Genomic DNA, 17,627 nt, shown 5'->3' on the forward strand with positions numbered 1-17,627 from the left:
TGGCCCTGAACTTGTCTTTGGCTGTGGAGTTTTGAGCGCCATCAGTGAGGAGCTCGATGTTAGATTTGTGTGGGTGCTCAAGCTGCTTGATTCCATCCCACTGGGCTCAATGGGCATGCGAACGGAAGTGACCAAACAGGGTTTCCTAGATAGCGGCCAGGACAGCTGATCGTATGTGAAGTGCATGAGGCAGGTGGAGTTGTTTTGGCACTGGAAGAGCTGTGCTGCTGCTTCGGGCAGTTGCCATTCACCACCACACTACCTTCCCTAGGTGTCATAGCCACTTTCAGACATATGTGCTGCCAGAGCCCTTGGTTTCCATGGCAGCAGGAAATGGCTTTGGCTCTGAACTTGTCTTTGGCTGTGGAGTTTTGAGCGCCTTCAGTGAGGAGCTCTATGTTAGTTTTGTGTTGGTGCTCAAGCTGCTTGATTCTATCCCACTGGGCTCAATGGGCATGGGACCGGAAGTGACCAAACAGGGTTTCCTAGATAGCAGCCAGGACAGCTGATGGTATGTGAAGTGCATGAGGCAGGTGGAGTTGTTTTGGCACGGGAAGAGCTGTGCTGCTGCTTCGGGCAGTTGCCATTCACCACCACACTACCTTCCCTAGGTGTCATAGCCACTTTCAGACATATGTGCTGCCAGAGCACTTGGTTTCCATGGCAGCACATAGTGGCTAGCGCGCTAAACTTGTCTTTGGCTGTGGAGTTTTGAGCGCCGTCAGTGTGGAGCTGCATGTTAGTTTTGTGTGGGTGCTCAAGCTGCTTGATTCTATCCCACTGGGCTCAATGGGCATTGGATCGGAAGTGACCAAACAGGGTTTCCTAGATAGCAGCCAGGACAGCTGATGGTATGTGAAGTGAATGAGGCAGGTGGAGTTGTTTTGGCAGTGGAAGAGCTGTGCTGCTGCTTCGGGCAGTTGCCATTCACCACCACACTACCTTCCCTAGGTGTCATAGCCACTTGCAGACATATGTGCTGCCAGAGCCCTTGGTTTCCATGGCAGGGGAAATGGCTTAGGCTCTGAACTTGTCTTTGGCTGTGGAGTTTTGAGCGCCTTCAGTGAGGAGGTGAATGTTAGTTTTGTGTGGGTGCTCAAGCTGCTTGATTCCATCCCACTGGGCTCAATGGGCATGGGACCGGAAGTGAGCAAACAGGGTTTCCTAGATAGCTGCCAGGACAGCTGATGGTATGTGAAGTGCATGAGGCAGGTGCAGTTGCTTTGGCACTGGAAGAGCTGTGCTGCTGCTTCGGGCAGTTGCCATTCACCACCACACTACCTTCCCTAGGTGTCATAGCCACTTTCAGACATATGTGCTGCCAGAGCCCTTGGTTTCCATGGCAGCGGGAAATGGCTTTGGCCCTGAACTTCTCTTTGGCTGTGGAGTTTTGAGCGCCGTCAGTGAGGAGCTCGATGTTAGATTTGTGTGGGTGCTCAAGCTGCTTGATTCCATCCCACTGGGCTCAATGGGCATGGGACCGGAAGTGACCAAACAGGGTTTCCTAGATAGCGGCCAGGACAGCTGATGGTATGTGAAGTGCATGAGGCAGGTGGAGTTGTTTTGGCACTGGAAGAGCTGTGCTGCTGCTTCGGGCAGTTGCCATTCACCACCACACTACCTTCCCTAGGTGTCATAGCCACTTTCAGACATATGTGCTGCCAGAGCCCTTGGTTTCCATGGCAGCGGGAAATGGCTTGGGCCCTGAACTTGTCTTTGGCTGCGGAGTATTGAGTGCCTTGAGTGAGGAGCTCCATGTTAGTTTTGTGTGGGTGCTCAAGCTGCTTGATTGTATCCCACTGGGCTCAATGGGCATGGGACCGGAAGTGACCAAACAGGGTTTCCTAGATAGCTGCCAGGACAGCTGATGGTATGTGAAGTGCATGAGGCAGGTGGAGTTGTTTTGGCACTGGAAGAGCTGTGCTGCTGCTTCGGGCAGTTGCCATTCACCACCACACTACCTTCCCTAGGTGTCATAGCCACTTTCAGACATATGTGCTGCCAGAGCACTTGGTTTCCATGGCAGCAGGAAATGGCTTTGGCTCTGAACTTGTCTTTGGCTGTGGAGTTTTGAGCGCCTTCAGTGAGGAGCTCGATGTTAGTTTTGTGTTGGTGCTCAAGCTGCTTGATTCTATCCCACTGGGCTCAATGGGCATGGGACCGGAAGTGAGCAAACAGGGTTTCCTAGATAGCAGCCAGGACAGCTGATGGTATGTGAAGTGCATGAGGCAGGAGGAGTTGTTTTGGCACTGGAAGAGCTGTGCTGCTGCTTCGGGCAGTTGCCATTCACCACCACACTACCTTCCCTAGGTGTCATAGCCACTTTCAGACATATGTGCTGCCAGAGCACTTGGTTTCCATGGCAGCGGGAAATGGCTTTGGCCCTGAACTTGTCTTTGGCTGTGGAGTTTTGAGCGCCGTCAGTGAGGAGGTCCATGTTAGTTTTGTGTGGGTGCTCAAGCTGCTTGATTCCATCCCACTGGGCTCAATGGGCATGGGACCGGAAGTGAGCAAACAGGGTTTCCTAGATAGCTGCCAGGACAGCTGATGGTATGTGAAGTGCATGAGGCAGGTGGAGTTGTTTTGGCACTGGAAGAGCTGTGCTGCTGCTTCCGGCAGTTGCCATTCACCACCACACTACCTTCCCTAGGTGTCATAGCCACTTTCAGACATATGTGCTGCCAGAGCACTTGGTTTCCATGGCAGCAGGAAATGGCTTAGGCTCTGAACTTGTCTTTGGCTGTGGAGTTTTGAGCGCCTTCAGTGAGGAGGTGAATGTTAGTTTTGTGTGGGTGCTCAAGCTGCTTGATTCTATCCCACTGGGCTCAATGGGCATGGGACCGGAAGTGAGCAAACAGGGTTTCCTAGATAGCTGCCAGGACAGCTGATGGTATGTGAAGTGAATGAGGCAGGTGGAGTTGTTTTGGCACTGGAAGAGCTGTGCTGCTGCTTCGGGCCGTTGCCATTCACCACCACACTACCTTCCCTAGGTGTCATAGCCACTTTCAGACATATGTGCTGCCAGAGCCCTTGGTTTCCATGGCAGCGGGAAATGGCTTTGGCCCTGAACTTGTCTTTGGCTGTGGAGTTTTGAGTGCCTTGAGTGAGGAGCTCCATGTTAGTTTTGTGTGGGTGCTCAAGCTGATTGATTCCATCCCACTGGGCTCAATGGGCATGGGACCGGAAGTGACCAAACAGGGTTTCCTAGATAGCTGCCAGGACAGCTGATGGTATGTGAAGTGCATGAGGCAGGTGGAGTTGTTTTGGCACTGGAAGAGCTGTGCTGCTGCTTCGGGCAGTTGCCATTCACCACCACACTACCTTCCCTAGGTGTCATAGCCACTTTCAGACATATGTGCTACCAGAGCACTTGGTTTCCATGGCAGCGGGAAATGGCTTTGGCCCTGAACTTGTCTTTGGCTGTGGAGTTTTGAGCGCCTTGAGTGAGGAGCTCCATGTTAGTTTTGTGTGGGTGCTCAAGCTGCTTGATTCTATCCCACTGGGCTCAATGTGCATGGGACCGGAAGTGACCAAACAGGGTTTCCTAGATAGCTGCCAGGACAGCTGATGGTATGTGAAGTGCATGAGGCAGGTGGAGTTGTTTTGGCACTGGAAGAGCTGTGCTGCTGCTTCGGGCAGTTGCCATTCACCACCACACTACCTTCCCTAGGTGTCATAGCCACTTTCAGACATATGTGCTGCCAGAGCCCTTGGTTTCCATGGCAGCGGGAAATGGCTTGGGCCCTGAACTTCTCTTTGGCTGTGGAGTTTTGAGCGCCTTGAGTGAGGAGCTCGATGTTAGATTTGTGTGGGTGCTCAAGCTGCTTGATTCCATCCCACTGGGCTCAATGGGCATGGGACCGGAAGTGACCAAACAGGGTTTCCTAGATAGCGGCCAGGACAGCTGATGGTATGTGAAGTGCATGAGGCAGGTGGAGTTGTTTTGGCACTGGAAGAGCTGTGCTGCTGCTTCGGGCAGTTGCCATTCACCACCACACTACCTTCCCTAGGTGTCATAGCCACTTTCAGACATATGTGCTGCCAGAGCACTTGGTTTCCATGGCAGCAGGAAATGGCTTTGGCTCTGAACTTTGGCTGTGGAGTTTTGAGCTCCTTCAGTGAGGAGCTCGATGTTAGTTTTGTGTTGGTGCTCAAGCTGCTTGATTCTATCCCACTGGGCTCAATGGGCATGGGACCGGAAGTGACCAAACAGGGTTTCCTAGATAGCAGCCAGGACAGCTGATGGTATGTGAAGTGCATGAGGCAGGTGGAGTTGTTTTGGCACTGGAAGAGCTGTGCTGCTGCTTCGGGCAGTTGCCATTCACCACCACACTACCTTCCCTAGGTGTCATAGCCACTTTCAGACATATGTGCTGCCAGAGCCCTTGGTTTCCATGGCAGCGGGAAATGGCTTTGGCCCTGAACTTGTCTTTGGCTGTGGAGTTTTGAGCGCCGTCAGTGAGGAGGTCCATGTTAGTTTTGTGTGGGTGCTCAAGCTGCTTGATTCCATCCCACTGGGCTCAATGGGCATGGGACCGGAAGTGACCAAACAGGGTTTCCTAGATAGCTGCCAGGACAGCTGATGGTATGTGAAGTGCATGAGGCAGGTGGAGTTGTTTTGGCACTGGAAGAGCTGTGCTGCTGCTTCCGGCAGTTGCCATTCACCACCACACTACCTTGCCTAGGTGTCATAGCCACTTTCAGACATATGTGCTGCCAGAGCACTTGGTTTCCATGGCAGCAGGAAATGGCTTAGGCTCTGAACTTGTCTTTGGCTGTGGAGTTTTGAGCGCCTTCACTGAGGAGGTGAATGTTAGTTTTGTGTGGGTGCTCAAGCTGCTTGATTCTATCCCACTGGGCTCAATGGGCACTGGACCGGAAGTGAGCAAACAGGGTTTCCTAGATAGCTGCCACGACAGCTGATGGTATGTGAAGTGCATGAGGCAGGTGGAGTTGTTTTGGCACTGGAAGAGCTGTGCTGCTGCTTCGGGCAGTTGCCATTCACCACCACACTACCTTCCCTAGGTGTCATAGCCACTTTCAGACATATGTGCTGCCAGAGCACTTGGTTTCCATGGCAGCGGGAAATGGCTTTGGCCCTGAACTTTCCTTTGGCTGTGGTATCTTGAGCGCCTTGAGTGAGGAGCTCCATGTTAGTTTTGTGTGGGTGCTCAAGCTGATTGATTCCATCCCACTGGGCTCAATGGGCATGGGACCGGAAGTGACCAAACAGGGTTTCCTAGATAGCTGCCAGGACAGCTGATGGTATGTGAAGTGCATGAGGCAGGTGGAGTTGTTTTGGCACTGGAAGAGCTGTGCTGCTGCTTCGGGCAGTTGCCATTCACCACCACACTACCTTCCCTAGGTGTCATAGCCACTTTCAAACATATGTGCTACCAGAGCACTTGGTTTCCATGGCAGCGGGAAATGGCTTTGGCCCTGAACTTGCCTTTGGCTGTGGAGTTTTGAGCGCCTTGAGTGAGGAGCTCCATGTTAGTTTTGTGTGGGTGCTCAAGCTGCTTGATTCCATCCCACTGGGCTCAATGTGCATGGGACCGGAAGTGACCAAACAGGGTTTCCTAGATAGCTGCCAGGACAGCTGATGGTATGTGAAGTGCATGAGGCAGGTGGAGTTGTTTTGGCACTGGAAGAGCTGTGCTGCTGCTTCGGGCAGTTGCCATTCACCACCACACTACCTTCCCTAGGTGTCATAGCCACTTTCAGACATATGTGCTGCCAGAGCCCTTGGTTTCCATGGCAGCGGGAAATGGCTTTGGCCCTGAACTTCTCTTTGGCTGTGGAGTTTTGAGCGCCTTGAGTGAGGAGCTCGATGTTAGATTTGTGTGGGTGCTCAAGCTGCTTGATTCCATCCCACTGGGCTCAATGGGCATGGGACCGGAAGTGACCAAACAGGGTTTCCTAGATAGCGGCCAGGACAGCTGATGGTATGTGAAGTGCATGAGGCAGGTGGAGTTGTTTTGGCACTGGAAGAGCTGTGCTGCTGCTTCGGGCAGTTGCCATTCACCACCACACTACCTTCCCTAGGTGTCATAGCCACTTTCAGACATATGTGCTGCCAGAGCACTTGGTTTCCATGGCAGCAGGAAATGGCTTTGGCTCTGAACTTGTCTTTGGCTGTGGAGTTTTGAGCGCCTTCAGTGAGGAGCTCGATGTTAGTTTTGTGTTGGTGCTCAAGCTGCTTGATTCTATCCCACTGGGCTCAATGGGCATGGGACTGGAAGTGACCAAACAGGGTTTCCTAGATAGCAGCCAGGACAGCTGATGGTATGTGAAGTGCATGAGGCAGGTGGAGTTGTTTTGGCACTGGAAGAGCTGTGCTGCTGCTTCGGGCAGTTGCCATTCACCACCACACTACCTTCCCTAGGTGTCATAGCCACTTTCAGACATATGTGCTGCCAGAGCCCTTGGTTTCCATGGCAGCGGGAAATGGCTTTGGCCCTGAACTTGTCTTTGGCTGTGGAGTTTTGAGCGCCTTGAGTGAGGAGCTCCATGTTAGTTTTGTGTGGGTGCTCAAGCTGCTTGATTCCATCCCACTGGGCTCAATGGGCATGGGACCGGAAGTGACCAAACAGGGTTTCCTAGATAGCTGCCAGGACAGCTGATGGTATGTGAAGTGCATGAGGCAGGTGGAGTTGTTTTGGCACTGGAAGAGCTGTGCTGCTGCTTCGGGCAGTTGCCATTCACCACCACACTACCTTCCCTAGGTGTCATAGCCACTTTCAGACATATGTGCTGCCAGAGCACTTGGTTTCCATGGCAGCAGGAAATGGCTTAGGCTCTGAACTTGTCTTTGGCTGTGGAGTTTTGAGCGCCGTCAGTGAGGAGGTGAATGTTAGTTTTGTGTGGGTGCTCAAGCTGCTTGATTCTATCCCACTGGGCTCAATGGGCATGGGACCGGAAGTGAACAAACAGGGTTTCCTAGATAGCTGCCATGACAGCTGATGGTATGTGAAGTGCATGAGGCAGGTGGAGTTGTTTTGGCACTGGAAGAGCTGTGCTGCTGCTTCGGGCCGTTGCCATTCACCACCACACTACCTTCCCTAGGTGTCATAGCCACTTTCAGACATATGTGCTGCCAGAGCCCTTGGTTTCCATGGCAGCGGGAAATGGCTTTGGCCCTGAACTTTCCTTTGGCTGTGGAGTTTTGAGCGCCTTGAGTGAGGAGCTGCATGTTAGTTTTGTGTGGGTGCTCAAGCTGCTTGATTCCATCCCACTGGGCTCAATGGGCATGGGACCGGAAGTGACCAAACAGGGTTTCCTAGATAGCTGCCAGGACAGCTGATGGTATGTGAAGTGCATGAGGCAGGTGGAGTTGTTTTGGCACTGGAAGAGCTGTGCTGCTGCTTCGGGCAGTTGCCATTCACCACCACACTACCTTCCCTAGGTGTCATAGCCACTTTCAGACATATGTGCTACCAGAGCCCTTGGTTTCCATGGCAGCGGGAAATGCCTAGGGCTCTGAACTTGCCTTTGGCTGTGGAGTTTTGAGCGCCTTGAGTGAGGAGCTGCATGTTAGTTTTGTGTGGGTGCTCAAGCTGCTTGATTGTATCCCACTGGGCTCAATGGGCATGGGACCGGAAGTGACCAAACAGGGTTTCCTAGATAGCTGCCAGGACAGCTGATGGTATGTGAAGTGCATGAGGCAGGTGGAGTTGTTTTGGCACTGGAAGAGCTGTGCTGCTGCTTCGGGCAGTTGCCATTCACCACCACACTACCTTCCCTAGGTGTCATAGCCACTTGCAGACATATGTGCTGCCAGAGCACTTGGTTTCCATGGCTGTGGGAAATGGCTTGGACGCTGAACTTGTCTTTGGCTGTGGAGTTTTGAGCGCCTTGAGTGAGGAGCTGCATGTTAGTTTTGTGTGGGTGCTCAAGCTGCTTGATTCTATCCCACTGGGCTCAATGGGCATGGGACCGGAAGTGACCAAACAGGGTTTCCTAGATAGCTGCCAGGACAGCTGATGGTATGTGAAGTTCATGAGGCAGGTGCAGTTGTTTTGGCACTGGAAGAGCTGTGCTGCTGCTTCGGGCAGTTGCCATTCACCACCACACTACCTTCCCTAGGTGTCATAGGTACTTGCAGACATATGTGCTGCCAGAGCCCTTGGTTTCCATGGTTGCGGTAATGCCTTGGGCTCTGAACTTGTCTTTGGCTGTGGAGTTTTGAGCACCTTGAGTGAGGAGCTCCATGTTAGTTTTGTGTGGGTGCTCAAGCTGCTTGATTCCATCCCACTGGGCTCAATGGGCATGGGACCGGAAGTGAGCAAACAGGGTTTCCTAGATAGCTGCCAGGACAGCTGATGGTATGTGAAGTGCATGAGGCAGGTGGAGTTGTTTTGGCACTGGAAGAGCTGTGCTGCTGCTTCGGGCACTTGCCATTCACCACCACACTACCTTCCCTAGGTGTCATAGCCACTTTCAGACATATGTGCTACCAGAGCCCTTGGTTTCCATGGCAGCGGGAAATGGCTTTGGCCCTGAACTTGCCTTTGGCTGTGGAGTTTTGAGCGCCTTGAGTGAGGAGCTCCATGTTAGTTTTGTGTGGGTGCTCAAGCTGCTTGATTCCATCCCACTGGGCTCAATGGGCATGGGACCTAAGTGACCAAACAGGGTTTCCTAGATAGCGGCCAGGACAGCTGATGGTATGTGAAGTGCATGAGGCAGGTGGAGTTGTTTTGGCACTGGAAGAGCTGTGCTGCTGCTTCTGGCAGTTGCCATTCACCACCACACTACCTTCCATAGGTGTCATAGGTACTTGCAGACATATGTGCTGCCAGATCACTTGGTTTCCGTGGCAGCGGGAAATGGCTTGGGCGCTGAACTTGTCTTTGGCTGTGGAGTTTTGAGCGCCTTGAGTGAGGAGCTCGATGTTAGTTTTGTGTGGGTGCTCAAGCTGCTTGATTCCATCCCACTGGGCTCAATGTGCATGGGACCGGAAGTGACCAAACAGGGTTTCCTAGATAGCTGCCAGGACAGCTGATGGTATGTGAAGTGCATGAGGCAGGTGGAGTTGTTTTGGCACTGGAAGAGCTGTGCTGCTGCTTCGGGCAGTTGCCATTCACCACCACACTACCTTCCCTAGGTGTCATAGCCACTTGCAGACATATGTGCTGCCAGAGCACTTGGTTTCCATGGCTGTGGGAAATGGCTTGGACGCTGAACTTGTCTTTGGCTGTGGAGTTTTGAGCGCCTTGAGTGAGTAGCTGCATGTTAGTTTTGTGTGGGTGCTCAAGCTGCTTGATTCTATCCCACTGGGCTCAATGGGCATGGGACCGGAAGTGAGCAAACAGGGTTTCCTAGATAGCTGCCAGGACAGCTGATGGTATGTGAAGTGCATGAGGCAGGTGGAGTTGTTTTGGCACTGGAAGAGCTGTGCTGCTGCTTCGGGCCGTTGCCATTCACCACCACACTACCTTCCCTAGGTGGCATAGCCACTTTCAGACATATGTGCTGCCAGAGCCCTTGGTTTCCATGGCAGCGGGAAATGGCTTGGGCCCTGAACTTGTCTTTGGCTGTGGAGTTTGAGCACCTTGAGTGAGGAGCTCCATGTTAGTATTGTGTGGGTGCTCAAGCTGCTTGATTCCATCCCACTGGGCTCAATGGGCATGCGAACGGAAGTGGGCAAACAGGGTTTCCTACATAGCGGCCAGGACAGCTGATGGTATGTGAAGTGCATGAGGCAGGTGCAGTTGTTTTGGCACTGGAAGAGCTGTGCTGCTGCTTCGGGCAGTTGCCATTCACCACCACACTACCTTCCCTAGGTGTCATAGGTACTTGCAGACATATGTGCTGCCAGAGCCCTTGGTTTCCATGGCAGCGAGAAATGGCTTGGGCGCTGAACTTGTCTTTGGCTGTGGAGTTTTGAGCGCCTTGAGTGAGGAGCTCGATGTTAGTTTTGTGTGGGTGCTCAAGCTGCTTGATTCCATCCCACTGGGCTCAATGGGCATGGGACCGGAAGTGAGCAAACAGGGTTTCCTAGATAGCTGCCAGGACAGCTGATGGTATGTGAAGTTCATGAGGCAGTTGGAGTTGTTTTGGCACTGGAAGAGCTGTGCTGCTTCTTCCGGCAGTTGCCATTCACCAGCACACTACCTTCCGTAGGTGTCATAGCCACTTTCAGACATATGTGCTGCCAGAGCACTTGGTTTCCATGGCAGCAGGAAATGACTTAGGCTCTGAACTTGTCTTTGGCTGTGGAGTTTTGAGCGCCTTCAGTGAGGAGGTGAATGTTAGTTTTGTGTGGGTGCTCAAGCTGCTTGATTCTATCCCACTGGGCTCAATGGGCATGGGACCGGAAGTGAGCAAACAGGGTTTCCTAGATAGCTGCCAGGACAGCTGATGGTATGTGAAGTGCATGAGGCAGGTGGAGTTGTTTTGGCACTGGAAGAGCTGTGCTGCTGCTTCGGGCAGTTGCCATTCACCACCACACTACCTTCCCTAGGTGTCATAGCCACTTTCAGACATATGTGCTGCCAGAGCCCTTGGTTTCCATGGCAGCGGGAAATGGCTTTCGCCCTGAACTTGCCTTTGGCTGTGGAGTTTTGAGCGCCGTCACTAAGGAGGTCCATGTTAGTTTTGTGTGGGTGCTCAAGCTGCTTGATTCCATCCCACTGGGCTCAATGGGCATGGGACCGGAAGTGACCAAACAGGGTTTCCTAGATAGCAGCCAGGACAGCTGATGGTATGTGAAGTGCATGAGGCAGGTGGAGTTGTTTTGGCACTGGAAGAGCTGTGCTGCTGCTTCGGGCAGTTGCCATTCACCACCACACTACCTTCCCTAGGTGTCATAGCCACTTTCAGACATATGTGCTGCCAGAGCACTTGGTTTCCATGGCAGCGGGTAATGGCTTTCGCCCTGAACTTGCCTTTGGCTGTGGAGTTTTGAGCGCCTTGAGTGAGGAGCTCCATGTTAGTTTTGTGTGGGTGCTCAAGCTGCTTGATTCCATCCCACTGGGCTCAATGGGCATGGGACCGGAAGTGAGCAAACAGGGTTTCCTAGATAGCTGCCAGGACAGCTGATGGTATGTGAAGTTCATGAGGCAGGGGGAGTTGTTTTGGCACTGGAAGAGCTGTGCTGCTGCTTCGGGCAATTGCCTTTCACGACCACAGTACCTTCCCTAGGTGTCATAGCCCCGTTCAGACATATGTGCTGCCAGAGCCCTTGGTTTCCATGGCAGCGGAAAATGGCTTTGGCGCTGAACTTGTCTTTGGCTGCGGAGTTTTGAGCGCCTTGAGTGAGGAGCTCCATGTTAGTTTTGTGTGGGTGCTCAAGCTGCTTGATTCCATCCCACTGGGCTCAATGGGCATGGGACCGGAAGTGAACAAACAGGGTTTCCTAGATAGCTGCCAGGACAGCTGATGGTATGTGAAGTGCATGAGGCAGGTGGAGTTGTTTTGGCACTGGAAGAGCTCTGCTGCTGCTTCGGGCAGTTGCCATTCACCACCACACTACCTTCCCTAGGTGGCATAGCCACTTTCAGACATATGTGCTGCCAGAGCCCTTGGTTTCCATGGCAGCAGGAAATGGCTTGGGCTCTGAACTTGTCTTTGGCTGTGGAGTTTTGAGCGCCTTGAGTGACGAGCTCGATGTTAGTTTTGTGTGGGTGCTCAAGCTGCTTGATTCCATCCCACTGGGCTCAATGGGCATGGGACCGGAAGTGACCAAACAGGGTTTCCGAGATAGCTGGCAGGACAGCTGATGGTATGTGAACTGCATGAGGCAGGTGGAGTTGTTTTGGCACTGGAAGAGCTGTGCTGCTGCTTCGGGCAGTTGCCATTCACCACCACACTACCTTCCCTAGGTGTCATAGCCACTTTCAGACATATGTTCTGCCAGAGCACTTGGTTTCCATGGCAGCGGGAAATGCCTTGGGCTCTGAACTTGTCTTTGGCTGTGGAGTTTTGAGCGCCTTGAGTGAGGAGCTCCATGTTAGTTTTGTGTGGGTGCTCAAGCTGCTTGATTCCATCCCACTGGGCTCAATGGGCATGGGACCGGAAGTGAGCAAACAGGGTTTCCTAGATAGCTGGCAGGACAGCTGATGGTATGTGAGGTTCATGAGGCAGGAGGAGTTGTTTTGGCACGGGCAGAGCTGTGCTGCTGCTTCGGGCAATTGCCTTTCACGACCACAGTACCTTCCCTAGGTGTCATAGCCACGTTCAGATATATGTGCTGCCAGAGCACTTGGTTTCCATGGCAGCAAGAAATGGCTTGGGCTCTGAACTTGTCTTTGGCTGTGGAGTTTTGAGCGCAGTTAGTGAGGAGGTGCATGTTAGTTTTGTGTGGGTGCTCAAGCTGCTTGATTCCATCCCACTGGGCTCAATGGGCATGGGACCGGAAGTGAGCAAACAGGGTTTCCTAGATAGCTGCCAGGACAGCTGATGGTATGTGAAGTGCATGAGGCAGGTGGAGTTGTTTTGACCCCGGAAGAGCTGTGCTGCTGCTTCGGGCAGTTGCCATTCACCACCACACTACCTTCCCTAGGTGTCATAGCCACTTTCAGACATATGTGCTGCCAGAGCCCTTGGTTTCCATGGCAGCGGGAAATGGCTTGGGCGCTGAACTTGTCTTTGGCTGTGGAGTTTTGAGCGCAGTTAGTGAGGAGGTCCATGTTAGTTTTGTGTCGGTGCTCAAGCTGCTTGATTCCATCCCACTGGGCTCAATGGGCATGGGACCGGAAGTGACCAAACAGGGTTTCCTAGATAGCTGCCAGGACAGCTGATGGTATGTGAAGTTCATGAGGCAGGTGCAGTTGTTTTGGCACTGGAAGAGCTGTGCTGCTGCTTCGGGCAGTTGCCATTCACCACCACACTACCTTCCCTAGGTGTCATAGGTACTTGCAGACATATGTGCTGCCAGAGCCCTTGGTTTCCATGGTTGCGGTAATGCCTTGGGCTCTGAACTTGTCTTTGGCTGTGGAGTTTTGAGCACCTTGAGTGAGGAGCTCCATGTTAGTTTTGTGTGGGTGCTCAAGCTGCTTGATTCCATCCCACTGGGCTCAATGGGCATGGGACCGGAAGTGAGCAAACAGGGTTTCCTAGATAGCTGCCAGGACAGCTGATGGTATGTGAAGTGCATGAGGCAGGTGGAGTTGTTTTGGCACTGGAAGAGCTGTGCTGCTGCTTCGGGCACTTGCCATTCACCACCACACTACCTTCCCTAGGTGTCATAGCCACTTTCAGACATATGTGCTACCAGAGCCCTTGGTTTCCATGGCAGCGGGAAATGGCTTTGGCCCTGAACTTGCCTTTGGCTGTGGAGTTTTGAGCGCCTTGAGTGAGGAGCTCCATGTTAGTTTTGTGTGGGTGCTCAAGCTGCTTGATTCCATCCCACTGGGCTCAATGGGCATGGGACCTAAGTGACCAAACAGGGTTTCCTAGATAGCGGCCAGGACAGCTGATGGTATGTGAAGTGCATGAGGCAGGTGGAGTTGTTTTGGCACTGGAAGAGCTGTGCTGCTGCTTCGGGCAGTTGCCATTCACCACCACACTACCTTCCATAGGTGTCATAGGTACTTGCAGACATATGTGCTGCCAGATCACTTGGTTTCCGTGGCAGCGGGAAATGGCTTGGGCGCTGAACTTGTCTTTGGCTGTGGAGTTTTGAGCGCCTTGAGTGAGGAGCTCGATGTTAGTTTTGTGTGGGTGCTCAAGCTGCTTGATTCCATCCCACTGGGCTCAATGTGCATGGGACCGGAAGTGACCAAACAGGGTTTCCTAGATAGCTGCCAGGACAGCTGATGGTATGTGAAGTGCATGAGGCAGGTGGAGTTGTTTTGGCACTGGAAGAGCTGTGCTGCTGCTTCGGGCAGTTGCCATTCACCACCACACTACCTTCCCTAGGTGTCATAGCCACTTGCAGACATATGTGCTGCCAGAGCACTTGGTTTCCATGGCTGTGGGAAATGGCTTGGACGCTGAACTTGTCTTTGGCTGTGGAGTTTTGAGCGCCTTGAGTGAGTAGCTGCATGTTAGTTTTGTGTGGGTGCTCAAGCTGCTTGATTCTATCCCACTGGGCTCAATGGGCATGGGACCGGAAGTGAGCAAACAGGGTTTCCTAGATAGCTGCCAGGACAGCTGATGGTATGTGAAGTGCATGAGGCAGGTGGAGTTGTTTTGGCACTGGAAGAGCTGTGCTGCTGCTTCGGGCCGTTGCCATTCACCACCACACTACCTTCCCTAGGTGGCATAGCCACTTTCAGACATATGTGCTGCCAGAGCCCTTGGTTTCCATGGCAGCGGGAAATGGCTTGGGCCCTGAACTTGTCTTTGGCTGTGGAGTTTGAGCACCTTGAGTGAGGAGCTCCATGTTAGTATTGTGTGGGTGCTCAAGCTGCTTGATTCCATCCCACTGGGCTCAATGGGCATGCGAACGGAAGTGGGCAAACAGGGTTTCCTACATAGCGGCCAGGACAGCTGATGGTATGTGAAGTGCATGAGGCAGGTGCAGTTGTTTTGGCACTGGAAGAGCTGTGCTGCTGCTTCGGGCAGTTGCCATTCACCACCACACTACCTTCCCTAGGTGTCATAGGTACTTGCAGACATATGTGCTGCCAGAGCCCTTGGTTTCCATGGCAGCGAGAAATGGCTTGGGCGCTGAACTTGTCTTTGGCTGTGGAGTTTTGAGCGCCTTGAGTGAGGAGCTCGATGTTAGTTTTGTGTGGGTGCTCAAGCTGCTTGATTCCATCCCACTGGGCTCAATGGGCATGGGACCGGAAGTGAGCAAACAGGGTTTCCTAGATAGCTGCCAGGACAGCTGATGGTATGTGAAGTTCATGAGGCAGTTGGAGTTGTTTTGGCACTGGAAGAGCTGTGCTGCTTCTTCCGGCAGTTGCCATTCACCACCACACTACCTTCCCTAGGTGTCATAGCCACTTTCAGACATATGTGCTGCCAGAGCACTTGGTTTCCATGGCAGCAGGAAATGACTTAGGCTCTGAACTTGTCTTTGGCTGTGGAGTTTTGAGCGCCTTCAGTGAGGAGGTGAATGTTAGTTTTGTGTGGGTGCTCAAGCTGCTTGATTCTATCCCACTGGGCTCAATGGGCATGGGACCGGAAGTGAGCAAACAGGGTTTCCTAGATAGCTGCCAGGACAGCTGATGGTATGTGAAGTGCATGAGGCAGGTGGAGTTGTTTTGGCACTGGAAGAGCTGTGCTGCTGCTTCGGGCAGTTGCCATTCACCACCACACTACCTTCCCTAGGTGTCATAGCCACTTTCAGACATATGTGCTGCCAGAGCCCTTGGTTTCCATGGCAGCGGGAAATGGCTTTCGCCCTGAACTTGCCTTTGGCTGTGGAGTTTTGAGCGCCGTCACTAAGGAGGTCCATGTTAGTTTTGTGTGGGTGCTCAAGCTGCTTGATTCCATCCCACTGGGCTCAATGGGCATGGGACCGGAAGTGACCAAACAGGGTTTCCTAGATAGCAGCCAGGACAGCTGATGGTATGTGAAGTGCATGAGGCAGGTGGAGTTGTTTTGGCACTGGAAGAGCTGTGCTGCTGCTTCGGGCAGTTGCCATTCACCACCACACTACCTTCCCTAGGTGTCATAGCCACTTTCAGACATATGTGCTGCCAGAGCACTTGGTTTCCATGGCAGCGGGTAATGGCTTTCGCCCTGAACTTGCCTTTGGCTGTGGAGTTTTGAGCGCCTTGAGTGAGGAGCTCCATGTTAGTTTTGTGTGGGTGCTCAAGCTGCTTGATTCCATCCCACTGGGCTCAATGGGCATGGGACCGGAAGTGACCAAACAGGGTTTCCTAGATAGCTGCCAGGACAGCTGATGGTATGTGAAGTTCATGAGGCAGGGGGAGTTGTTTTGGCACTGGAAGAGCTGTGCTGCTGCTTCGGGCAATTGCCTTTCACGACCACAGTACCTTCCCTAGGTGTCATAGCCACGTTCAGACATATGTGCTGCCAGAGCCCTTGGTTTCCATGGCAGCGGAAAATGGCTTTGGCGCTGAACTTGTCTTTGGCTGCGGAGTTTTGAGTGCCTTGAGTGAGGAGCTCCATGTTAGTTTTGTGTGGGTGCTCAAGCTGCTTGATTCCATCCCACTGGGCTCAATGGGCATGGGACCGGAAGTGAACAAACAGGGTTTCCTAGATAGCTGCCAGGACAGCTGATGGTATGTGAAGTGCATGAGGCAGGTGGAGTTGTTTTGGCACTGGAAGAGCTCTGCTGCTGCTTCGGGCAGTTGCCATTCACCACCACACTACCTTCCCTAGGTGGCATAGCCACTTTCAGACATATGTGCTGCCAGAGCCCTTGGTTTCCATGGCAGCAGGAAATGGCTTGGGCTCTGAACTTGTCTTTGGCTGTGGAGTTTTGAGCGCCTTGAGTGACGAGCTCGATGTTAGTTTTGTGTGGGTGCTCAAGCTGCTTGATTCCATCCCACTGGGCTCAATGGGCATGGGACCGGAAGTGACCAAACAGGGTTTCCGAGATAGCTGGCAGGACAGCTGATGGTATGTGAAGTGCATGAGGCAGGTGGAGTTGTTTTGGCACTGGAAGAGCTGTGCTGCTGCTTCGGGCAGTTGCCATTCACCACCACACTACCTTCCCTAGGTGTCATAGCCACTTTCAGACATATGTTCTGCCAGAGCACTTGGTTTCCATGGCAGCGGGAAATGGCTTGGGCTCTGAACTTGTCTTTGGCTGTGGAGTTTTGAGCGCCTTGAGTGAGGAGCTCCATGTTAGTTTTGTGTGGGTGCTCAAGCTGCTTGATTCCATCCCACTGGGCTCAATGGGCATGGGACCGGAAGTGAGCAAACAGGGTTTCCTAGATAGCTGGCAGGACAGCTGATGGTATGTGAGGTTCATGAGGCAGGTGGAGTTGTTTTGGCACGGGCAGAGCTGTGCTGCTGCTTCGGGCAATTGCCTTTCACGACCACAGTACCTTCCCTAGGTGTCATAGCCACGTTCAGACATATGTGCTGCCAGAGCACTTGGTTTCCATGGCAGCAAGAAATGGCTTGGGCTCTGAACTTGTCTTTGGCTGTGGAGTTTTGAGCGCAGTTAGTGAGGAGGTGCATGTTAGTTTTGTGTGGGTGCTCAAGCTGCTTGATTCCATCCCACTGGGCTCAATGGGCATGGGACCGGAAGTGAGCAAACAGGGTTTCCTAGATAGCTGCCAGGACAGCTGATGGTATGTGAAGTGCATGAGGCAGGTGGAGTTGTTTTGACCCTGGAAGAGCTGTGCTGCTGCTTCGGGCAGTTGCCATTCACCACCACACTACCTTCCCTAGGTGTCATAGCCACTTTCAGACATATGTGCTGCCAGAGCCCTTGGTTTCCATGGCAGCGGGAAATGGCTTGGGCGCTGAACTTGTCTTTGGCTGTGGAGTTTTGAGCGCAGTTAGTGAGGAGGTCCATGTTAGTTTTGTGTCGGTGCTCAAGCTGCTTGATTCCATCCCACTGGGCTCAATGGGCATGGGACCGGAAGTGACCAAACAGGGTTTCCTAGATAGCTGCCAGGACAGCTGATGGTATGTGAAGTGCATGAGGCAGGTGGAGTTGTTTTGGCACTGGAAGAGCTGTGCTGCTGCTTCGGGCAGTTGCCATTCACCACCACACTACCTTCCCTAGGTGTCATAGCCACTTTCAGACATATGTG

The sequence above is a fragment of the Ochotona princeps genome, chromosome 2, assembly GCF_030435755.1.
Source record: "Ochotona princeps isolate mOchPri1 chromosome 2, mOchPri1.hap1, whole genome shotgun sequence".
NCBI classification, from domain to species: Eukaryota; Metazoa; Chordata; class Mammalia; order Lagomorpha; family Ochotonidae; genus Ochotona; species Ochotona princeps.